The 23,103-nt window shown below is 39.6% G+C and overlaps 1 long non-coding RNA gene across 1 annotated transcript in view; it reads left to right on the top strand.

Annotated features, from left to right (window-relative positions):
• The first annotated feature begins 1,756 nt into the window (after positions 1-1,756).
• Positions 1,757-23,103, top strand: part of LOC117265470 (uncharacterized) — a 63,052-nt gene continuing 41,705 nt past the window's right edge. Inside the window, exons 1-2 of the long non-coding RNA XR_004502414.2 lie at positions 1,757-1,830; positions 1,938-2,011. This is a non-coding gene — a long non-coding RNA (uncharacterized LOC117265470). The remainder of the gene's footprint in view (positions 1,831-1,937; positions 2,012-23,103) is intronic.

The raw sequence follows: 23,103 nt of genomic DNA, 5'->3' as shown, positions 1-23,103 counted from the left end.
TCACCATATAAACACAATATAATATATATTTGTACACTTAATAAAATTGTTTATTCCTCCCTCGCTTTTTGCGTAAAATTAAAAGACGTGGAAAAGAGACACGGTGTGCATTGACGCCAGCTCTTTGTGGTGCTGAATAAACACATTAACCCTTTCCTCTGCACATTTCTATTTGCATTAAAACCTCTGGATGCATGGGGTCACATTAATGGGGAAGGGATTGAAAGGATTAAGACGTGTGAGGCCGGCTGGCATGTAAATAAGACCAGAATTCTTGCATATTCTTTTAGTAATAAACACGATTTATGAACTTATCCTTTTCAGTTAATTATGCGTATTTTTAAATTACATAATTGTAGCTTGTGTTATTATAAATTGTTAAAGATGATGCTGAACATGTTACACCACTGCTGTCATGTTTCTTTTGCTGTTCCAACGCACAAAACGTGTGTTTCTAAATAAATTGGAAGCCATTTTACTGTAACGATGGATCCTGGGCTTTTTTCAGTCAGGGGGGAGATCAGTTAGAGCCCCCCCCCCCCCGCTCTTCCTTCCCCCCTCCCTCCCCCGCTTGTCTGTTTGACTTGTCTATTCCCCTGTGTGCACCTCATATGAGAGACAAATCTGTTGACAACAAGGTCGTCCTGTGAGCAAACTTTCTTTTTTTCCCCTCCTTCTTCCTCTCCTTCTCTTCTCCATCATCCCCTTAGAAGTTATGTCCAAAAGGCGGTTATTATCTGGTATTAATAGATGCAGCCCCAGGAAGACAAAATCAGCTATTGATAATTGCAAGGAGTATACGGCAGCTACTGTATCGATCGGCGTGTCCTCCACTCCCCTGGTACTGAGAGATAAGGAGACACACTCTTTAGAGCAATATAATTTCTTTTGACCTATCTGCTTGCTACAGACTTATGATGAATAGCCAGAGTGGCTGAAGTCCTTTATCACCAAAGTTACCCCCTTGATATAATATTGATTCTTTATAACTAGCTCGCCACACAAAAATCAAACTGTCCACTTGGCCATCATCATCATCAATATCATCACAAAGGCGGAGGAATGAAGATCCCCGCGCCTCTAAAGGCGAGCCTTTACAATCTCCTCTGTAGGCCTAATCTTTATTTTGCTGATGATGAAAGGAGAGGGGAAACGAGGCAAGGTGCCATTTAAGACGAGGTGCCATTTAATCCGGTATAGACTACACACACACACACACACACACACATAGAGAGAGAGACAGAGGGAGGGAGAGAGGATGATCCAGAGTGATCAGGTTTGCCAAACAGCTTGGACTTCTGGGAAAGTAATTAATTTGGTGTGATTTTTTTTGGGATTGACAGAAAGATTTTGTGTGATTTTAGGCTGCACAAAAGCTGCAATCCCATAATATTCTAACACTGACATGACAGTGGATTAAAGAAAAAAAAGTCCACCCTCCAGTGGAACTATTAAAACGACTATGACTTTGGAGAGGCTTCATAAAACTAAATAAAAATCTCTTTAATTGACTGCAGTGGCAATATAAAAATGCACGTTTGTTTTATTATACAGCTCACACCGGATGCGCCCCAGAGGTATCTTTTAACCTTAAAGGACGGGGCTGTTTTGCTGCATAGCTGGAGCCCCATAGAGGCTATTTCAACGGGGCCACTCTCTCTATTCACCGAGAGAGGGGAGAGCGCTGCTGGTGGAAGGGGAGTGGGGTGGGGGGGCCGAGGGATGGAGGGAGGCGGGAGGGGAGGGTGGGAGAGGAGGCAGAGGAGAAACGTGTAATCACCCAAACAACCATTTTTACCCATTTCACCCCCTCTGGATCTGTGTCGCAAGGTAAGAAAAAGGCTACTTGGCTTCTTTACCGGCCCTCTCTGCATCATGAAGTGCAGCGGCTGACTTGTGTAAGAACTCCTCTCCTTTCCTCTCCTCTCACTCTGCAGCCTGCCGTCAGCTTTTCTGTCTTTCACTGCGGATACCGTGGAGGGAGGCCGGACGGCGAAGAAGACACCAAGAGGTAAATGACGCTCGCAGTTTGAATTTAAATTTTATTATTTATTTTGGTCGCTGTGCGTCACTGTAAAATGAGCAGAGTGTGAAGTTCTCCGTCACATATCTTTAAATAACCTGCTGTGTTGTGTACGCTGTTTGGATCGTAAAGAGTGTGATTAGACCGCTGGAGTAGCGCAGTCTGAAAAACTGCGTCCCGTGCGTCAGTGTCCAATCAGACGTCTTTGCGCCGCCGCAACTGGTGCCAAGACGCATTTACACACACACACCGCAGGCTAATGTAGCAGCCTATGGCAGCCTATGGCATACTGCTGGGGCTTCTATCTGCACCAATCAGAGGCGACTTGTAACTTTTTTTTTCCTGCTATTGGATGATCATAATAACAGTATCCCCGAGGACAAGTCACTACACATACCTGAAATATTTCTGTAAGATTATAACTCATTATTGGGTCTATAATGACTTTAATATTATTATTGTTAATATAGATATTAACATTGCTTTATATTCTATGATTGTATGATGCTCACACACTGTCTGTTGTATCTATATTGCATTTAATGAAGCTGATACTTTTTTATGGTTTTATTACAATATCCCTAAAGACTAATAAGCCAAATTAATTTTATAGAGATCTTTTAATGGATTTAATGTCTTACGCATCACCTTTATAGTTATACAGTATTCCTACAGATATTATATTGTGTCAGCAGCACTTGATGGGGAGTTTGAAATATTCACATTTATTTTATTCTGTGCTTATCGATCCTTTTATACCTATAATTATTAATGATATTATTTTATTGAACTTGAGGTTTTGAACCTTTATGGTTACTGTAGCATGTGTTACTTGTTGGACAGTCTTACGGATAAAGTGACTTTTTTCATTTTGTAGTACATTATTATTATTATAGCACTTCTATAATATTCTGATGGTGACTTTGGGGTTGTAGCTTTATAGAATAAACCATTATTTTATTATTTCAAATACGATACAATAGTGGTTTTATGAAGATTGTGACATATTTACGTCTTATATTAAGGGGTGTTTTCATCATAGTGTTGGTAAAACTATTCAGGTGGAGCCACTCAAAGAGTGTGTGTTGTATTCTTAGACACTGAGCGAAACTATAGCAGCTGGTTGTCAGACTGACATGATATAAGAGTGGGTTTTTTCTTTCCTGACATGTTTTCTAGCTTTGCTCCGCACCACACATCCATCAGTTGGATATGTAAAACACACACACACACACACACATACGTGCACACACAATTTGATACATAATTGTGGACATCATGCATAAGTAATGACTGTTGTAGCCAGGGCTCTACTAAGTGGCAACTGGCTGTGATCCTGCACTGAAAGTGGAGTGTTTTACTCTCACATTTATCACAGAGTCAGAGATTAGGAGGCATCTGAATCCGTGTGATCCGTGAACTGTTTTTACATCAGTGAACTCGACCATACATTTTCAGTTATCATATCATGACCTGCTTATCTTGCTTCCAGTGAGGCAGGCTGAGATAAAATGTGACAGGCGGCTCGTACCTGAGATGAGTAAAATGTGATCTGACTGGTCCAATCAGGCCTAATTGAAATGAATTGAATCAACCCATTTCTTCCACTACTGTAATTAAATTAGTAGCTGGGGTGTAATTGGACATCGAGTTGGCACTCGAGAAGGAGATGACAAAATGCTCATTGCTGCCACCGAAGGACTATGTGTCAAATTCAGTGTGAAAGGCAACGCACCAAATGCTGGCTGACACGTTGACAAGTCTGGTGCTTCACGAGAAGAGCCCACAAACAAAACCCTCCGATTATCTGCCAGACTGAAACACTGCCTCATATTGAGGGAAATATGTTGAGATCTGCATGAGTGTGATTAAACTTGATGTGCAGTGAGTGTGGAAATAAACACATTTACTGTATATACAGTGCATCAAAAGTTAGACTCTAATTATTGCTATTATAGTCCAGAACACTGTTCTTCCTGGGTTCCTAAAACACCTCTAATACTGAAAATGTTATAGCAGTAGCAGCTCTTAAATAAAAAATGACCCTCTTAATCTAGGGCATAAATGTAATAAATAAATAATTAACTGATAAAAGACATTTTAAAGGCAAATCAAATAAGATTCGGCGAGCAACAGCCAGCTGATATCTGATTCTTAATAAAACCCTGATACTTGCTGACCAGTCTCTGCCCTAACCCTCCTAGATACAGCTATATGTAAGAGCAGTGTTACATTTTGATGTCTGAATTGGAGGCCCTGTATCAAATATCTCACATATCAGTTTGGCCTTCACAGGAAGGGAAGAGGTTTTACTGCTCCAAGGCCTTGGTCATCTGTGGCTGTAATGCCATTTCCAAGAACAATGAGCAGAACGGGGCTAAAGTCGCACTGATGACACTTAATCTCATTGGAATTCCTTGTCAGGTTTGACCTTGGAAAGATATTAGCCACTCGACAAGTGACTGTGTGGGTGTGTGTGGGTGGGGAGAGGTGCCTGTGTGTCTCTGTCTGTGCGACTGCAAGTTGTACATGTGTGTGTATGTCTCTGTGTGTGCTTTCTGGAGTAAACACAGGTGGAATTTGCTCTAGAGAGGTTTTAGATTTATAACTGTACCGTTGGTGTCGGTGGGCGCATGATGATCTCTTTTGTGAGTGTAACTGTGACTTAGAGAATTGTTCCTGTATTTGCATGGTGGTCCAGCACTTCTGATGTGTTGCTGGAGGAGGAGGGGGGTCGGAGGGGAACTATGCATGTGCATGAGAGCAGCTAGCAGCCAGACCAGTGGACTGCAGGGATCTGTGGCCCGGTGATATGTGTGCCACATAGTCTGTTCAATAGAGGCCTTTGAATATTTAAACAGCATCAGTTACTTCATACTGTCATTGTTTTGGCACCATTTGCCTTGCTTAATCCTGGTAAGAGCATATCTACACTGTCTTACTGACAGTGTAGAGGTGTGTGTGTAGGTGTGTGTGTGCGTCAAGAGAGGGGGCATTGATAGATACGTTTGCATCGTGATTCAAAGCTAGTGAAAGTTAGCATACTGATAAATGTAAGCAGCTACCGTTGCATGTCCTTTGTAGTGATTAGACTGCCATTAGAAGTGTGTGTGTGTGTGTGTGTGTGTGTGTGTGTGTGTGTGTGTGTGTGTGTTGCATTAAAGCAGGGGAGGGCATAAGAGCGCGCCTGTATGAGCATGTGAGTGTGCTTGACGCCATCTAAAATGAGAGAGAAGACAGGAAACAAAAGGACAGGACAATAATGTTCGGCATTCCCAAGGTTCCTCCGATATTTAAAGCCAGCCAAGTTTAAACGAATGCAACCACTCGCTAAGGTCAGAAATGTGTGTTTCTGCATTTGCTCCTGAAATGACTGCTTCCTTTCAGTCAACACTATCTTTCAGAGCATCAGTTTGATCTCGCTGTTCCCACTACAAAGGTGCATACAATACAAACAAGGTGACGTCGATTGCAAAAAGGCCTATGAGCTTCAAGAGCAGCAATTAGAGTTAAACTGATACCTTTAGTCAGGTATCTAAAGCTGAGGTGGTGTAAAAACGGTGCGGTTTTGCCCCTAAATGAAACAAAAAAAGGCCAGTTCTGACTTCTGCTGCCAAATTAGTGATAAAATAGTTGACGAGGTTGATCACAATCGTGTTTTGAATGCCTGGGATTCCTGTTTTTGACTCAAAGAGCAAAAAAAAGTGGAAGGAAATGTGTTGCAGTGTTTGAGTGACACGAGGAACTAGCATGATAAGAGCATATGAAATATAATCACATTATGATAAGAAAAGAAAACAGATTTTTAAAGAATTAAAAGAATATGGAGCATAAGACAGTTTTCACATTTTCATAGACACCTATCTGTCTGCGTGAGAATGCACCATCACACAGCTGCTGCTTTTGAGACTGGACTGCTACTATGTGAAACACTGTTGCATTCACTCATTCTCTCTGCACTGTTTGCTGTTCACATAAGAATTTGCACTATCAACATAACATAACACAACTGCTGCTGCTGAACCTGATTTGCTTTACATCTTGTTACACTGCTCACTCACATGCAAATTTTCTTTTTCATGCATGTAGTTGCATTCTCTTACATCACATATCTCAGTCCTTTTTCCTATTACAATGTGCAGAACTGTTAGATAAACGTGTCACTTACTTTTTCGTACGTACTATATTTTATATATGTCAATCCATTTTATCCTAAATATCATCTTATCTCATGTTCTTTAATTCTATCTTTATTTACCAAACTTTATCTTTGTTTTTTAATTTTATTCTGTTATTATATAATGTTTATTTTTTCCTTTATTTTAACATTATTCTATCTTTCTGTATCTCATTTTATTCCTATTTTTTAATTTTCTTTCTATTTATTTTATTTCTCTTTTTCTCTTATTCTATTTTTATCTTATCCTTATTGTGACTATTGCTTTTATTGCTCAGCTGACCTGTTCTCTTGTCTTATACATTCCAGTGTACCATTGACCCTGTGTTAGCCTATCAGTGACTAATAAAGCAAAATTGAAACTAAAATGCCTGCACAAAATAAGGCTGAAAACCCAGAAAAGTTATCGTCAGAACAATATTACTTATATAAGTGACAAGCTTTCCTAGATGAAGCAAAAAAGCTCTTGTTTGCTGTGGGGGACAGTTAGCTGCTTTACATTCCTCCATTTACAGTACTGGATGCACCGGCATGTCTACAGCCCTTCAGCCTTTCTCTTTCTCTCTCTGTCTCTGTCTCCACGGAGAAATATTTGCGCAGTGAACCCTCCTCTGTATAGTTTCTGTGCTATTCCCCTCTTTGTCCCTACACTGACTTATTTATGGTAACCCGCTAATGAGCTATACGGTCTTTTGTAGTGAGAGACAGCATGTGTAAACATTTGGATTTTTTCCCTCAAGTACACGGCAAGATCCACCAAATTAAAAGGCACATAGTGAAATGAAATCACGGAGCAACCTAACACCTGATCAAATACAAGGTTACCCATGCAGTGTTTTGTGTTTTGCCGTGTTAATGCCCTATGTTGCTATCAGTCTGGCGTGTGTTTTGGAGGACTGCCAGCCAGTGGAGGAAGAGCACCTATTTTGTGGAGAGGTAATTGCTACACAGTAGCCTCTGATTGCCAGGATCTTTCACTGGGAACGGCCCCGGCTCCCTTTTCACTTGCACCGACAGCCTGATTACAAATCATCTTATTGATTTGATGAGTGCAAGATGTTTGCTAATAACTGTTCTCATACCATCTGTTAATCTTTGTTGTGATTAAAGAGGTAATCCCAATACCCATTATTCCCAATGACAAGAGCGGGGATCGTTCTCTTACACAAGCTTTAGCCCCTCACAGGCCAGAGGGGGGAGACTTGAGGGGGTGCAGTACCAAGGATATCAGTGATCTCCGAATGCAATTGAGAAATCTGCTCCACCTTCTACATAACAAACGCGATACAAAAAAAAAAAAAAAAAAAGAATTACACCCCTCGCTAAAAATCCATTACCCCGTGTAATCACGCAAAATGATTTTTCTTAAATATGATAATAAATCACAGGCTGGATCAATAGCCTGCGGACCAACTGCTATGCCCTGATAACGTATCAATCAATATTTAGTATTTAGATTTTAATTAATACCTCAGTGGGTCTTGGAGCCTGTTAACACTGAGAGAAATATAATCTGTGATAAAAATGGGCCCAAGTAAAGAAACTGATAAAAGCAAGCGTGGTCCTTGTTTGCATTCCACAGTTGTTCCTCATATCTGTCATTGATCAGTCAATTGCTTAGTTGTGATTAAGGACCCTTCAAAATCACGCTTGGTGTGTGTGTGTGTGTGTGTGTTTGGGTGTGTGCACGTTTTGGTGTGTGTGCAATGCATAGGGGAGGTATGGATGTGTGTGTTTACATGGCAACGTGCTCATCGATCATGCTTTGTAGGGATGAGCTATGCTTCAGGAGCACCTGCTGCAAACGGCGCAAACAGAGGATCACACAGTAACATCATGTGTTACAAAGAAAGCAAACAAAGCTTTGGAATATGTCTTTATTTTTTATTTTTTAGGTTTGTTTTGCAGTGTAGCACAACATTTTCTTCATCCTGAATGTAATCCTAATCTCAACACTCCTGCATTGTGACAGGCTTCTTGCATACACTGTTGCTTGGCTATAATAGGGTGATTCTCTGAACTGCTCCCAGCATACTGTAAAGACCTGCAATTAATTGGCCGCTGTGCTACTCTGACAGAAACACTTAGGCAAATAGTTTCAGAGTGATGCATTTAAGTCATTGCATCCCGAATATGCACGCAATGGCCCCCTCTGTAACCTTTTCTTAAGGTTTTACGTGTTAAACACAGGACTGCCAACTGCTTTTCAATTGGATTGACTCTTGTGGCATTTGTAATTGGAATCCTTTTCCTTTATAAAGAGATTAAAATAGATAAATATAGAAACAGACAGGCAGAGTTTGACCGTGAGGAGCTGCATGGCTAACACAAGATTAATAAGACACATAGATAAACAGGATTCTGTGGTAATCCTCCTTCGAACTAGTGCGTTTGACTTGTAATCTGTTGACTTCCATCTTTCCACCGTGCCAGTCCATCTTAAATAAACAAAGGTGTTCATAGAAATTAAACAAACATTATAATTTGATTATATTAATGATTAATAGGATTCGTCAAACAGTTCCAGTCAAAAGTCTGAATACCATATCAGCAAGGTATGTTAAACTGTAAGTAACCATAATGTAAGTAAGTATACATGAAGCAAAGAGAAATTGAGTCACTTTTCCATTATTTCCAAACTCCAGGAAACCTCATCCCACTATCACCTGTGTGTTTTCTGCATTAGCATTATGTTGGACCACACACGCTATCTTAAAAGGAGGATGAGTGGACTGTGCAGGCTGTTGGCTGAAGGCCGCGGTGGGTCCCTGGTCTCTGGAAAGTCAAGCTGTGATGTGAGCTAACAGGACATGTGCATGTTGCTCAGGGTTACGACTGAACTTAAGTGTCCCAAGGCTGTCTGCTGTCAGACCTGGGTCAACAGGATATTAGGCCACAGCGAGTGCTGGCCCAAGTGGTTGGTGTTTCTTTTGAGCTGATCCCTGGCACACACACATCCAGTAGCAGCGGTAGCATTGGCACAGAACAGGAAGACACACACGTAAACATACGGTGGAGGTCAGTTGAGGCAGCTTGGGTGTCAGATGGGGTTGTACTTGGTGTTTGCCACACCTTTGCCCCAGTGACCTATATCTGATAAGTTATCACATTATTTAAATGAAAACATATTTTTGGAGAGTGTATTAGATGTAGCCTAGTTGATGCTCCAGCCACCAACAATACAGGGCAGATATAATTACATTAAAAATGTCAGTAAATCCTCCAAAATCCCTCAACCAACATCATAATCTTGATTAAAAATATGGTGAAGAGACAAGGGGTGGAACATTTTCCCACTCACTACAGTACACAACCATCAAATTGGAGTTATCAGTGTTGCTGGCACATCAGCTTAGCTCTGTGGTAAAGCTCACACACCATGAGACTGGACCGGATTGGCCAATCCCTATTAATCCCTTCTTACTGTTAGGTGGACAAGGTGCCAAGGGGGCCCGATGCAGGGCTGGCATGGGGTGTGTGTGTTAGCAGAGTGAGTCAGCTGCTGCCGGCATTACTGTAATTGAATTAGTGTTTGTGTGGTCGCACGCACTTCGAACACTGCAGGTGAGGGCATGTATTGCTGTGCATTAGCTTTGATAATCTTGTTGTCCGGGCTGCATGTAAAAGCATTCTAACATTCACAAATTAATGACTGTATTTTCATTAAATTACATTATTATTTTGAGACATTAGTAGCTCTGCTGAATGAGAATTTGTTTGTGCACAGTTTACATTGTGTGCTACAGGGTCAGGTTTTGATGGGAATTCAGCTGCAGTGCTATATGCAGCAAATGAAAACAACGGAGCTACAACATACTTTGAGTGTTTTGGCAATGGCAAAAGATAAAAGGTGTGAAAGCTAGAATGAGAAAAAAAAATCAACGTTTTTATTCCTTTGAGATAAAGAGAGGTAGAAAGTCAGCAACAAACTACTTTTCATGAAAAGCAGCAGGATTTATGGCCTTAATTTTGAGGAGCACCAGCATTAGCAATACCTTTGGTGTTAAATTGAGGCTACTAGTTGTCTTGGCTACAGGGTGTAATTTACTTCTATCGTTTTTACTTAAAGCTATGCTAATTAACGTTTTAATATTGAAAATGTAAAATGTAAATTAGGCGATCATCTGACTCTGCAGCTCCCCTCAGCTTTACAGAGCTTTATCTTGTTTTAGGTTAGCGTATTTCTGACCCTCATCACGACACGTTGATTAAATCTGACTTCTGTCGTCGACATCATTCGCAGCAGCAGGCAGTTGTTTCAAAACAAAAAAGCAAGGACAACCTCGCTGTAAGCCTACATGACCTGTAGCACCAAAAGTTAGACAGACAACAGTAGCAGCTAGCTAGTGAATGTAGTGCAGCGTTGGTGGAGACTAAAACAGAGCTAAAAGGAGATTGACTTATGTATTTACATGCGCTAAATTGACAATAATGTAAGTTAATGTTGTTCTGCATCTGCTGGATAACAGCCCACAGGAACAGCGCTGTTGATGCCCATTTAACATAGTGGCCAAATGTGGAATTACAGCTTCCAGGTCTGTCACGTGATGCCATGGAGCCCAAATAGGCCTCCAGGGTGTGCACTGGGCTGTGAAGCCAATTTCCTAGTGGTCAAACAGTGGTACTGCAATTACCTTGGTCTGTCACGTAATGCTATTGGGCCCAAAAAAACCTTTTCCCCATAGACTTACACTGGGAAAGAGGCGTCTATAAATCAGTGAATAATTTTCTTTCTGAAGTGTCACAACCCCCGCAATATGACTTATTCCGTCAAGATTTAATCCATTCGGTCTGATAGAACATGGAAAGTCTACTAAAGCTGCAAGATTAAACTATTTTAACCCATTCATGCTAGTGGAGCGCTAAACTGGAAGTGGGCCACTCCGCAACACTCGGCCATGCATGGGCCCAATGATATGGAAGCAGTGCCAATAATCTGCATAATTTCCTACCATGGAAATAGAGCAGTCTGGACTGAATGTGCCACTGTACAGCTTCCATAGGAATGAGTGGAGCCCTGCCACCAGTGCTGTATCTAGGTCTCGTTATACATCTGTTAGTCCAAAAAAACTTTTACCCATAGACTTACATCGTGAAAGAGATCAGTGGATAATTATTTTTGAGCAGCACGACCCCTACAAAATGAATCACTTCACTATCGGAATTTGATCCATTTGGTTCAATGACATTTAAAAAGTCTAAAAGAGCTGCACGATTATATCATTGTTATCCCTATTTGAGTTATCGGAGGGCTAAATTGGAAGTTTGCCATTTGGCAGCAGAAGTTAGCTGTTTAGCCACTGTAAGTTTCTTGTGTGCTTGCTCTGTGGACCCCACAATGCAGAAGATCCAGGTAATTTCATACCACAGAAATCACACTTTTTTGGCTTCATGCACCTGCCTGCCTCCAATGCTGTATCCAATTCTATTTATACCTCCATGGCTGGATGAGGCAAGTGTTTGCTAACATTACTAGCATGTTAACTTGTGTGCAGCATGTTGCGTTTCCCTTACGTAGCCAAAAAATGAATTCAAACTGGTTAATGTATCCGATTTTTATTTTGGTAAGGATGTAGTCATGGTTTAAATGTTATACATGGTACTTAAAGCTTAAAGCTAAAGTTGTTAGCAAAGTGAACTGTGAGAGTCATAGCATGAATGACTAACATTGCAGCTACTGTCTTGTCTTGCTAACTATTGCGACACCATGGGGAGAAATTTGTTGAACTGGTGTCATGCATTTATTCTTATCAGGGCAGAAAAGGGAAAATTGTTGTCAAACTCCCACATTTTCCTAATTTTCCTGCATTTTAATGATAAAAACTAGAAAAATGTAACTATTATATTGTTACATAAATGAATAATTTTACAGTTTTGCAGTAAAATATTACAAATAAAAGCAATAAAAAAGCATGGCATGGAAAAACAATGAAACAGGAGAAGACTGAAACAAAGTTGAAAGAGAGAATGAAGATGGTGGGTGGAGAAGGATGACGGACAGTTGTGGAGACAGGGTTGTTAGTTTATGTAGGCTGTGGGCTGAGTCGACTGGAAAATTTTGATCACTTTAATTTACTATATCCAGCGTTGCTTCTCTCCCTGTCCAGCACTTTTATCAAGCCCTGTGAGCCCGTATTGATTTTTTTATTTTCTGCCCAGGATAAGAAGACAGAGAGTTAGGGAGCTCTGGTGAATGGAGAACTTTCCTCAGATTGCTGCTATTCTCCAGCTTATTGCATCCTGTCGTTTGTAGTTTCAGATGATGTCCAGTACGCCACGGCTGCTCCAGCCAATAAACAAGGTGACTAACAATGGAAGAGAGCCAGGAATGAAGAGAGGGAGACAGGCTAACCACCACACCACACACAGATAGAAACAAGGGGGGGAGAGAGGACATTTTATAGAAGTTGCCTTTGTTTTACGGCTACGTTGACACTTTTTTTGAAAAAGTATGTGCTTTAGTGTTGCTTAAGAGCTGTTTTTACTTGTTTGTATTGAATAAATAAAACATTTCGTATTGTTTTAAGCTTATCAAAAGATGCGTTGAGGGACAAACCTTACTAAACTGATTTTTTTTAATTCTTCAAATACATTTAATGTCAATTTAATCATAAAGTAATATGAGGAAAGGATCTTCTGAGGGAAATCATAAAGCATGCTAACACGACTCTGAATTGTTTAAAAATGTGTTTGTGTTTCTGATGAATTGTAGGTAAAACTGTTTTATCCAACTTTTTATTTACAAGATATCCAACAGGGCTTTGGTGTTTTCCCTCCCTTTTATCCAGCGTTCAATTTTAAATCAAGATGTCATTTGAGATGAAAATAAGCAGGTGTTTGTCTGTGAACAATGCAGCAGAGTGCAGTGCATTATTTGCTTTCACCCTGTGCCACAATATGCTTTCATAGAGAGTTACCATGTTGGAAGTGAGATAGTTATTCTGGGACTGAGGGCAAGAATACTATTTACCATTTTTGTATATTCTTGTTACTGGTTCATGTGTGTCTCCCTGAGCAAAATTAATTATCACCTTTGCCCCAAAGAAAATGCAATTAAAAAGTAGAGGTAATGGTTTTTTCTTCAAAATGAAATGGGACGATGGTTTTGTCCCCAATTCATTGGCTTTTTGATGATGTGTGTATCGGACAAATTTATTCCATAAATCTTTTTATTTCTTCATTTTTAGGTCTTTTTTTTTTCTTCTTGTTGGCGTGTATTTGTATTTCCGAATGTTGGGATAAGAGGATGAGTGTGTGATTGTGTGTGTGTGTGTGTGTGTGTTTGAGAAAGAGGGGGTTGGGGGTGTGGGAGAGAGACAGAGAGAGATTAGTGACAGTCTGATAAAAGATGTCTCCAAAACCCTAATTAAAATTGAATACCCCCGCAAATGCAAAGCAACATGCAATCTCCAGGTATTTCATTTAGAGCAACTATCTCAGTGCGAGGCTGTTTTTTATGTCTTTCTTCATTGCACACAAATAGCTATCCCCCTTTCGTTTTATTTTTTCACACTTCCACATCTGCCACTGTCTTTGTCAAACCTCACGTCTGCCCTTCTCTCCCTCCCTTGATGTCAGACACAATGACAAAATAAAATCAAACTGAGTAACCCCGTAGTGTGTCCCTTTTTTTTCTCCAAAACACTTCCAAGGTTCAGCTCATTAAACTGCAGAAAAAAATAAGGGCTTCTGACGCAACAGTGAGCACAGCGTCAAGCTCGTAGTATTTTTATAACACAGACATGCTCAACTATTAAGAACAAACTTAACTTTATTTTTTTCCAACAAATGCTGACATTGGTAATACCTCAGTATAGGCTGTGTTCTTGGAATGAGCTCCATGACTTTGTTGCAGCACCACATATTTTTTTGTCCACACTGATAAAGAGTCAATTCATCACTAAAATGATCAAACAGTTCAAATAGAAGATTTAAACTTATAATGAAACTGTTAGCTATTTCTGTATCCATGTACATCCTCTCTCATTATAACTGGTGTTTATTCTGGTAAACTTCTAAGCTTCTTGTCATTCCTCATGCCGGATGCTGAACTAAAAGTGCATGTTCACAGTTTCTAATTCCTCGTCGTCTTGTTACATCATTAAAAGCGGGGCTCATCCTCCGTCCTTGGTCTTCAAATATCTCCTGCAGCTTTGTGAGTAAAACGAGAAGAGTGATTGCACTGTACAGCGGAAAACCGTGTTTGAGAGCTGACCTGTGTTGTGGCTGCAGTAGCACTTTCACTTCCTACTGTCTGGACTCAGACTGCCCGGCCATGTGATCTCACTTCAGAGGAATCCATACACACACACACACACACACACACGCAAACACACACACACACACACACGCACACACACGCACTAGTCACTGTCATCAGCAACTGGTGGCCTACAGTTTACCTGCCAGTTTACACATGAATCAACTCAGGCGCTGAGGTCTGGAAACATACTGGATTGATATTACTATATGATATCAGCTCGCCATTTCATTCAAGTACAAACATAAGCTTTAAATTTGGTATTTTTTGCTTGTTTTTTATTATTTTTTGCACATTTTTCCTTTCGCAATTTTACTTCTAATGTGTTAAGTGAAGGTTTAAATTGGGCTTTTTCTTTCGCTTAACAGGCAAAAATATTCCTATTTTTTAAATTATTATACGTGTTCTCTAATGCACAACTAGTGGACCAAATTCGTAGGTTAATTAAATCATTTGATAGAAAAAAGTTGAATTCCAGCACACTGTTACCACTGAGTTCATTACAGATACATTTTGGTCATGGACATTCATCAGGCAAATTCGTCAAATTCACAAAATGAAACAGTAATATCTGCTACATTACGAGTCATGGGCTGCAACAGTCAATCAAAAGGAGACGCAAACCACATGGCTAGGACAGTTAACAGTAATTAATAAAAACATATGTTGAAATCCATAGAATACAAATGAAAGTAGACACTGAAATAAAAATGACATGAGCATTGAAAAATATGCTTCTCTTATCAACAGTAGAGGTTCAAACAGGACAGAAGAGGCAGGCCTAACAATAACCAGACTGCGTCTCATCCCATACTATACTTTGTCATGAAAAAACAATGAATATTTGCTCAAAAATTGTAAAAATAAAACAGCTGTCGACAGTTGTGGGGCAAAAAAGGAGAAAAGGCCAGCTGTCGAAAACCCCCATACTGGCTGAACATTACTCAAAGCTCACACCTATAATCATTTTTACATGGCTGCCTGCAGAAAATGCAAAGGAAATTGCTCTGGCTTAAGCTACCGTTTAGTCATAAGGATATGGTCAGTTTGGTGCCCTGCCAAAGCCATGCCCCTGAGTCATTTTACTGTATGTATTTTTTGTCATCCATTCCCAGAACACCAGTTGAATCATACAGCAAATAAATAATCCCCAGCGCAGAGAGTTTAAAGAGGTGAGCAATAAACATGTGTCTCAAGCATGCGTTTGCTTTCCCTGGACTGCACAGAAGTGTTTTCGAAGCTCCCCTCTCTCCATCTAGACAGTTATTAACTTTGCAGATGATATCTTGTCATGTTAACTATTGATTCCCGTCATCGTTAGAGTGTGTAATAATGAGGACCGTTGGCGCGACAGTTTTGTTATATCTGCAGAGAAGTGACAGGCCCATGTGTTAAAGACATGTTTACTTCACTCGGGGATCAATAAATGCTGTGAGCCAGCATGAGAAAGCATAGGCCCTTACCAGTGTTATCGATGCACAATGTATCACATTATGAAATATATGTAGGAGGAAGCTGCCCACGAGATTAAGGAGTCCTCACAGATCAATGAAGAGCATGAGCATTAATATAGTGTCTGCTACTTCCCTCCCCTGGACACCCCAGGTTATTTTTGCTCTCAGGCTGAACACTGATACACATAGACGTGCTTTCACGTGAACTGGGAGAATTAGATTTGCCTGTTGGTGTTACAATCCAATATCTATCATTGAAAGGATTCTTTTCACTCCTACTGTATAGCCAAAGGTCTCTCATTTTGGGCTTGGCAGGCAGAGGCCGCCATGACAGTGACAATTGGGTTACTTTTGAGATTTTAAACTTATTAACATGTTAGAAAAATTTACTTCGCATTTATGGTGACACTGTGTGCTCACATGTGTGTGTGTGTGTGTGTGTGTGTGTGTGTGTGTGTGTGACAGCAACCTTGACCTTGAGACTGGTGGTGGAAAAGACTGTGTGCTTGCTTCATGTGGTCAGGAAATGGTGATTTCACTGTTTAATCCCATGCTGAAATTTAGCTGTCTTCACTTCATACAGCGCCTTATTTTAACATTTGCTTGAGCTTCTATTATCCCTATTATCCCCCCCCCAATAAAAAATATATATAAACCTCCTTTTTTTTTACCTTTACTGTAATTGGGTGCAAATGCTGGAAAATTCTTCATTATTACTATTCCGCCTTGTTTTCAGCACTCTTTTCCTTTAGTTAAACATCTAAACAGTCAGCTCAGTTAGGACATATGGCTACTACTTTTATCATTCATAAATGTCATACTTTCAGAAATAATTTCAGGGAAAAATTCCCCATTCAAATGAATGGACAGAATTTTTAAAATTGAAAAAATTGCATGCATTTCAAACTCCTATGTACTTATCAATTTGTACAGCTAGAAACTACATTCAAACTTTAAAATGTTCCACATCGTTCATACATTATGGGTGTTATTCAACTTTTTAAGCCAGGAATAAAGTGTAGCATGAGCTTTTCAAAAACTTTAATAATACTGCACATCATTTACACATTATTGGCATTATTCGATTTTTCAGTGGCATTCATAGTGATTAAACACATTCCCACTTTTTCAGTTGTTCCTTCACCTTCTTCTTACACATTTAAACCAGTAATTCAGTTGAGCATCAGCTTTTCAAAATCTAGCATTCACACTGCATTTTTTTCAGAAGCGGTCTTGTCTAGTTTAACTTAAAATTACTCTTTTGCTCTGCATCATAAGCAAGACGTTCAAACTACTGGTTATCATTTCGACCACATCCAGTTGACCTCATATATAAACTGAACTCCTAAACCTCATTTCCCACGATGCACGTCAGGCCTTTATGAGCTTCTCATCTGAATATATCCCCACTGTGGAGGGCAACAGAGGCGTGCTGTCATCGAGCTGACCCTTGAAGTGGCCAGATGAAGGGCAGGGAGGAGGAGGGGTGGAAGGGTGGAAGGAAAACTTGGGCCAAGGTCAAGAAAGCTAATTTGTTTCCTGCGTCCCCTGCCGTCCCTCAGAGGCGGACCACACACTGCCCATGCAAGAGGGGCTTTAATGTGGTTAAGGGTGCATAGCATGGGGCTGAGCTCATTAGCTACTGGCTCCTATATCATGTAGGATGCAAAAATCTTATTGTTTCTGACTGTTTTCTTGTACTGAGTATTGATAAAACAAATCTAGTGTTGTATTAATATCATATATGCAAAAACAAAATCATTTTATTGGGGCCCTTTAAAACATGTTTTACAGAAAGCAGAGACACATAGAATATGTTTTTGTTATTGTTTTTAATTGACATCATACATTTTTACATAAATATAAAATTACAGCACACTAATGTTGAAAACATGTTTAAATATACAGTGGAAGTATTTAGATGCGTTACATAAGTAAAAGCCATAATATTGCTATGTTGTACTCCATTACAAGTAAAAGTAAAAGCTTTGCATTCAAAATATGAAATCTTAAATAATTCCCTGGACTGTGTGGGCGTGGTTTGAACAGATTAGATAGACAACGACCAAACAGCCCACAAAATGTTGTTGCTAAATCCTGATTGGTGCACAGAAGTACATAATATCACATTTTTCTAACAGAGCCCTGCACACTTGAGACTAGTAAAAAGAGCACAGAGAAAAAATATAGAAATTCAGAAATGTGTCAGATTATTAATTGTGTTTTTATACAACTAATTTGAAACAATAAATAGGTTTCGTGAAAAAGTAATGCCAAGCAAATTGGATTCTGACGGAAATGAAGGAAATGTTTCTAATAAGTAAATTAGTCCTGCAATACAGTATTTACTTGTCATGACTAAAGCATTTTTTTCTATTACCTTTTTATAATCATTTAACCAAAATCACAATGTTTCCCTTGGTGGCACTTGTTGTTCTAAACCTAAGACAGGAGTCTGGACACAACCCCGAGGCTCTGGTGTCAAGGTCCTGCACTTTGTACACCATCCATCCCCCCAACCACGTCCTCCCGAGTCCTACACAGTAAAAAAAACATGTATACTTTTGTTGCCTGCCAGAAAGTCTCTGAACATAATCCAGGCAGTGATTATGTTGCTGTGACAGCATAATTAAGAAAGCAGTATAGTAATGTCCAAAAAATCAAATGAAAAATAAAGCATGTTTAGTGACATCATTATTTGACATCATTATTAGTTTGCGCATGTACACATTCAGAATTTCCTTTAAAACTTTAAGTTCAAAGTGTTTAGGAAGCAGTTTGATAAATAATATTCAACATTCTTTTATAGACGCAAAACACCAGATAAAACCAAAAATATCAGGCTTGATAGCACATAATATTGCAAGTACAGACAGTAATACAAAGTGGCACAGGAACAAAAGCACAACATTCACAGGAACTGACAGTGGCAAACAACATGTCCAGCAGTTGTTGTCAAAAGCGTGTTTTAAAAGGTGTTTAAAAAAGTTTCTTGACACAAAGGAGACTGGCTGCAATCCTTAGCTTCTCAGACACAGCACTCCAGAGTCAAAGGGCACTGCAGCAGGACGCTCTGTCACCCATAGTGTTTAGGTTGTAGCAGGGTTGGTAGAGAATGGGTTGGCTAATGTGTCATCTAAATGTATATTACTGACATCAACCTCTGTTTTTTTTAGTATAACAATATGGAATTTTGCGCCATTTTCCAGATTTTGAGTCAGTATTAGGGTTGGCCACCTCCTGCCATACGTCAAACGCTTACTGGATTATATGACATGAAACACTGTTTTGGCAGCTCAGTGCCGGCTCCTTTTAACAGTCAAAGTGAAAGAGGAAATGAATGTATTTGCCACCTCAAGGGCACACATGGTACCTCTGTCGAACCTGTAAAGCAGTGGTTAATCACTGTCTGCATAAAGCCATAGCCTTCAGTGAGGAAAAGCCATCAGCCACGGAGAGAAAGAGCTTAAATTACCAAGCTCTCAGGTTTGACAAAGGCCAGACCCTGTAATTCATGGCTCATAAGTGTGTATATAACATTTATTTATTGATGAGTAGTTAAATATTGGCAAATGCGAGATTTTATATTATTTGTATTATTATTTGGCTTTTAAAAACAGCGTAGATATAATCAGAGATAAGTTTGCCAAGTTTGTGATGGATGAATATATAGATTAATGGACTCAAAGTTACCAAAGAGATCAGTTTTTTTTTCCTTTTTAATTAGCACCTGTGAGCTGTTTCCCATTAACACTGTGCACATTAAAAATCCCTCTGCTTTTTCTAATTAAGTAAAGTGGAAACAGATTAGATGGCTTCTTTGAACAAAGGTCAGTGATTGCACTTTGTCTCGCTCCTCTGTTTGTTTGTTTGGCCGGCACCAGGAGAGAGCCTGCCACTTCTTCCCAGAATGTCACTTCACAATCACTGTTTGTTTTACGGAACAGCCTTTTCTTACCCTCCATCTTCATCTCCTCTCAATCCTTTTTTTTCTTTTTTTTTTTTTTTGTAGAATGTGATCAATAGATAAAGACGTGCCTCTCACTACTGTCAGCTTTGTCAGTTTTTTTCTTCTTTCTATAAAAGCAAAAGTATATTCTGCTCCACAGGTGGGGAGCAGGGGAAGGAGAGGCTGATGCGATATAGATTTTCTGCTGATATGATTATAAAGCACGTGGAATGTCAGATTAAAGCTGGACTAATGAAAGATAGGCATCAATCAGCAATGTCTCTGGAGAGGCTGCAAGGCATGACATGGTTGTCAAGAAGGAGGAATATGGTGACTCATCCCTCCCTAATCTCCCTTTCCTGGCCAATTGATTGGACTTTCATATCCATTAGCCTGGCTTTCATAGCTGCTGTAATGAATGGGCAGACTACAGACATACTTCGAGACCAAACTTGTCTCTTAGACAGAAAAAAGGAAAGATGACAGAGAAGCTTTGATTCACACAGGTATCCTGAATGGCATTGTAAAGTAATTCACATCAAAAGATTCCCCTATCACTCAACATGCAGACTTACACAAAACCTTGGTGACTGGCCATAATGTGAAAATGTTTGAGATTCAACCCTGTTTCCTGAAAATTTAAGCTCAGATTTTAGTTTTTTCAAATATTTTTTGGCGGAAATATAATTGCTGCCTAGATTATGTTTAGTGGGAACATTTTTTTACCATAAAAAAGGGGAATTCAAATCAATACATGGTTTATTTAGAGGTGGTGAAGGTGCTGTGGAACGGAGAGCATCCACAGACCTACGTGTGGTAAGGTTTTGGCACTTTGGTGAGTGAAAGACAGTTGTTTTGGGTGAAATGGTATAAACTAAACATGCACGTCTCCTACTCCAGTTCACTTTTGATTTAAAAAAAAAAAAATAACCAAGGGCTTTCCTCTAACTTAAACTAAGTGAAGTCAGGAGTTAGATATAATCAAAACACAAAAGAAAAGAAAAGATGATCATGCATTACTTACCACATTGCAAAAGTTTGCCACCTCAATCGTGAACACTTTTCAACATGGCAGACACATTCATTAAAAAATGTCCTACTTATATTGATAATTTTTTTTAAATTGGGCGACATTACATTTATCCCAAAATGTATATGTTGTTGCAAATTAGTAATAAATGTAATTTAAAGGTGACAGAATTGTTAACATTGCCTATCCTACGTTCAGCTCTTACCTGTGGTATTCAGGGAGAACATATATTTTTCTACATATCTTCTAATTATATAAGTTTGAAGTATTTTTAGTTTACTTTTAAATTAATATCCTGATGTAACATGTGCACCAATTTGATTTTTACCAGCTACATCCTGACGGCTGGTATTTGAGTCTGTTTGAGTCTATGTGTGTGTGTGTGTGTGTGTGTGTGTGTTCCGTGGCAAAATGTGGTCTTGGTGACACCAATTGTAGCAGGGCTTACCACAGAAGCCGTTTTATAGCTGTATAGAAATATTATATATCTGTCTCTGGATAGATTTTGTCAATGTGACAATGTGACAACAATTCAAGATGGAGTCGCAAAACTTTACAGGTGTGTAGTTCAGATCACACTGAAGGCTGTGTTTGAAGATGGGCATAGTCCGAGCAAGTGCGCCCACCAAACGCCCCTGGCTGACTTTAAATTGCGGACTGACCCCGTTATAGGATGGGCTGTAGTTTTTAGTGTGTTTTTCGTGCTTAGCGAATGTAGTCATTCACACAAGAAAACTGTTAGAATGTGGCGGTGTAGCATTTGTGTTAATGCAGAAGAAGTGTCACTTAACAAACTTAAAGTCTCAGTTCAATCAGTAATTTATGTCATATATCTGAAATGTGATAAAAAAAAAACAAATAGGAGTTTTTTAAATTATTATTTTGGCCTGTGTGTGCCTGCCTTTTCAACACTGTTGTGAATTCATCTTTCAGATACAGACCGTACAATCACTCTTAAAAGTCCGGTATTAGTAGCGATTCACACTCCAGCATGTAGACCTGCAGTGTGAACCCAGCATGTTTCAGGATATAGACACACTCACTAAATCAGACATTTTGTGAACAATAAACAGCCAACTTTTAAACCCCACTCTAGATTTTTGATGGTGATTCATCTCAGTGGGATTCTTATTGGTACACTGTGGTATGATTATCACCAACACATTCTTTCAGCCTGAATGCCCTCCACAATACTTCTGAAAAAAAAAAAAAAAAATCTGAGTTACGCATGAGAAGAAGCTGACAAAGGGAGCCAGACGGGAAGGAGAGAACGACAGAATTTAATAAAGTTCAACAAGGCAGAAAGGATTGCACAAGCAGTGAATAGCGATTCTGCTTTTTCCTCCTTTACAACTTCTGCCTACTTAAACACTTTTACACCCCCTCCTTTTATCTGTGTCTGCATTCACTGACAGAGGAATAGCTGGACACAGGGGGAGACGCTCATTCCGTTTTTTATTTGAATGTTGACCAAGGATGGCCACCATCTGTGCAAACTGTCTGACTCTATGACTCTGCTGCATCTCCGGCCATAAATATCAGACAGCGCTTCACTCCTCAGATAATACACACATGGCAATTTATCCTCTCTGCTCTGTTTTGCCACTCTTTAGGCATTCACTCTCTTAAGTTGACGCAAACACAAGTAGTCTGTCATTTTAAGCAAACGGTGATTTCTGTCTAACATCATCTCACACCCTCCCGTCCCATTTACTGTGGCATCTGGTGCTTTTGTTTTTCTTATTCCTCGTCATAAAGAAAACCTCTCCAGTCTTTCCAGGAACCCTGCCTACACTTATCTCTTGCTGGTTACTTTTTCCTCCCCCCCGGTCACTGAAAAGCCTTCCACTAAGCTCAAACACACAAGGGGAGTGGTGAAAATGGGGTAGATGACATTGTTTTCAGTGATATGGATGTACGGCTCAAAGACAAAAGTGTTGGTTGAATGTTGTCATGTCAATAAGCCATCAGTCGCGCTGCTAACAATAAGTTAATGATTCCCCAGCAGTAATACATTTATGAATAGGGAAGTGTCTTCTTCAGCCCAGCGGGTGTGCCCATTAAAACAGAGCATGAACAAAATAATTGTGATTTGCAGATAAAATCCACTTTAGAATGGGATTCCGACTGAGGAATTGTTGAAAGAGCTGTAATTTTCCACTAAAACGTGACACACACTCACAGGAGCCCTGCTAATCAACTTGAGTGTG

The sequence above is a fragment of the Epinephelus lanceolatus genome, chromosome 10, assembly GCF_041903045.1.
Source record: "Epinephelus lanceolatus isolate andai-2023 chromosome 10, ASM4190304v1, whole genome shotgun sequence".
Lineage (NCBI taxonomy): Eukaryota > Metazoa > Chordata > Actinopteri > Perciformes > Serranidae > Epinephelus > Epinephelus lanceolatus.
Note: the sequence above shows the minus strand (reverse complement) of the source record. Positions and strands in the feature narration are given on the sequence as shown.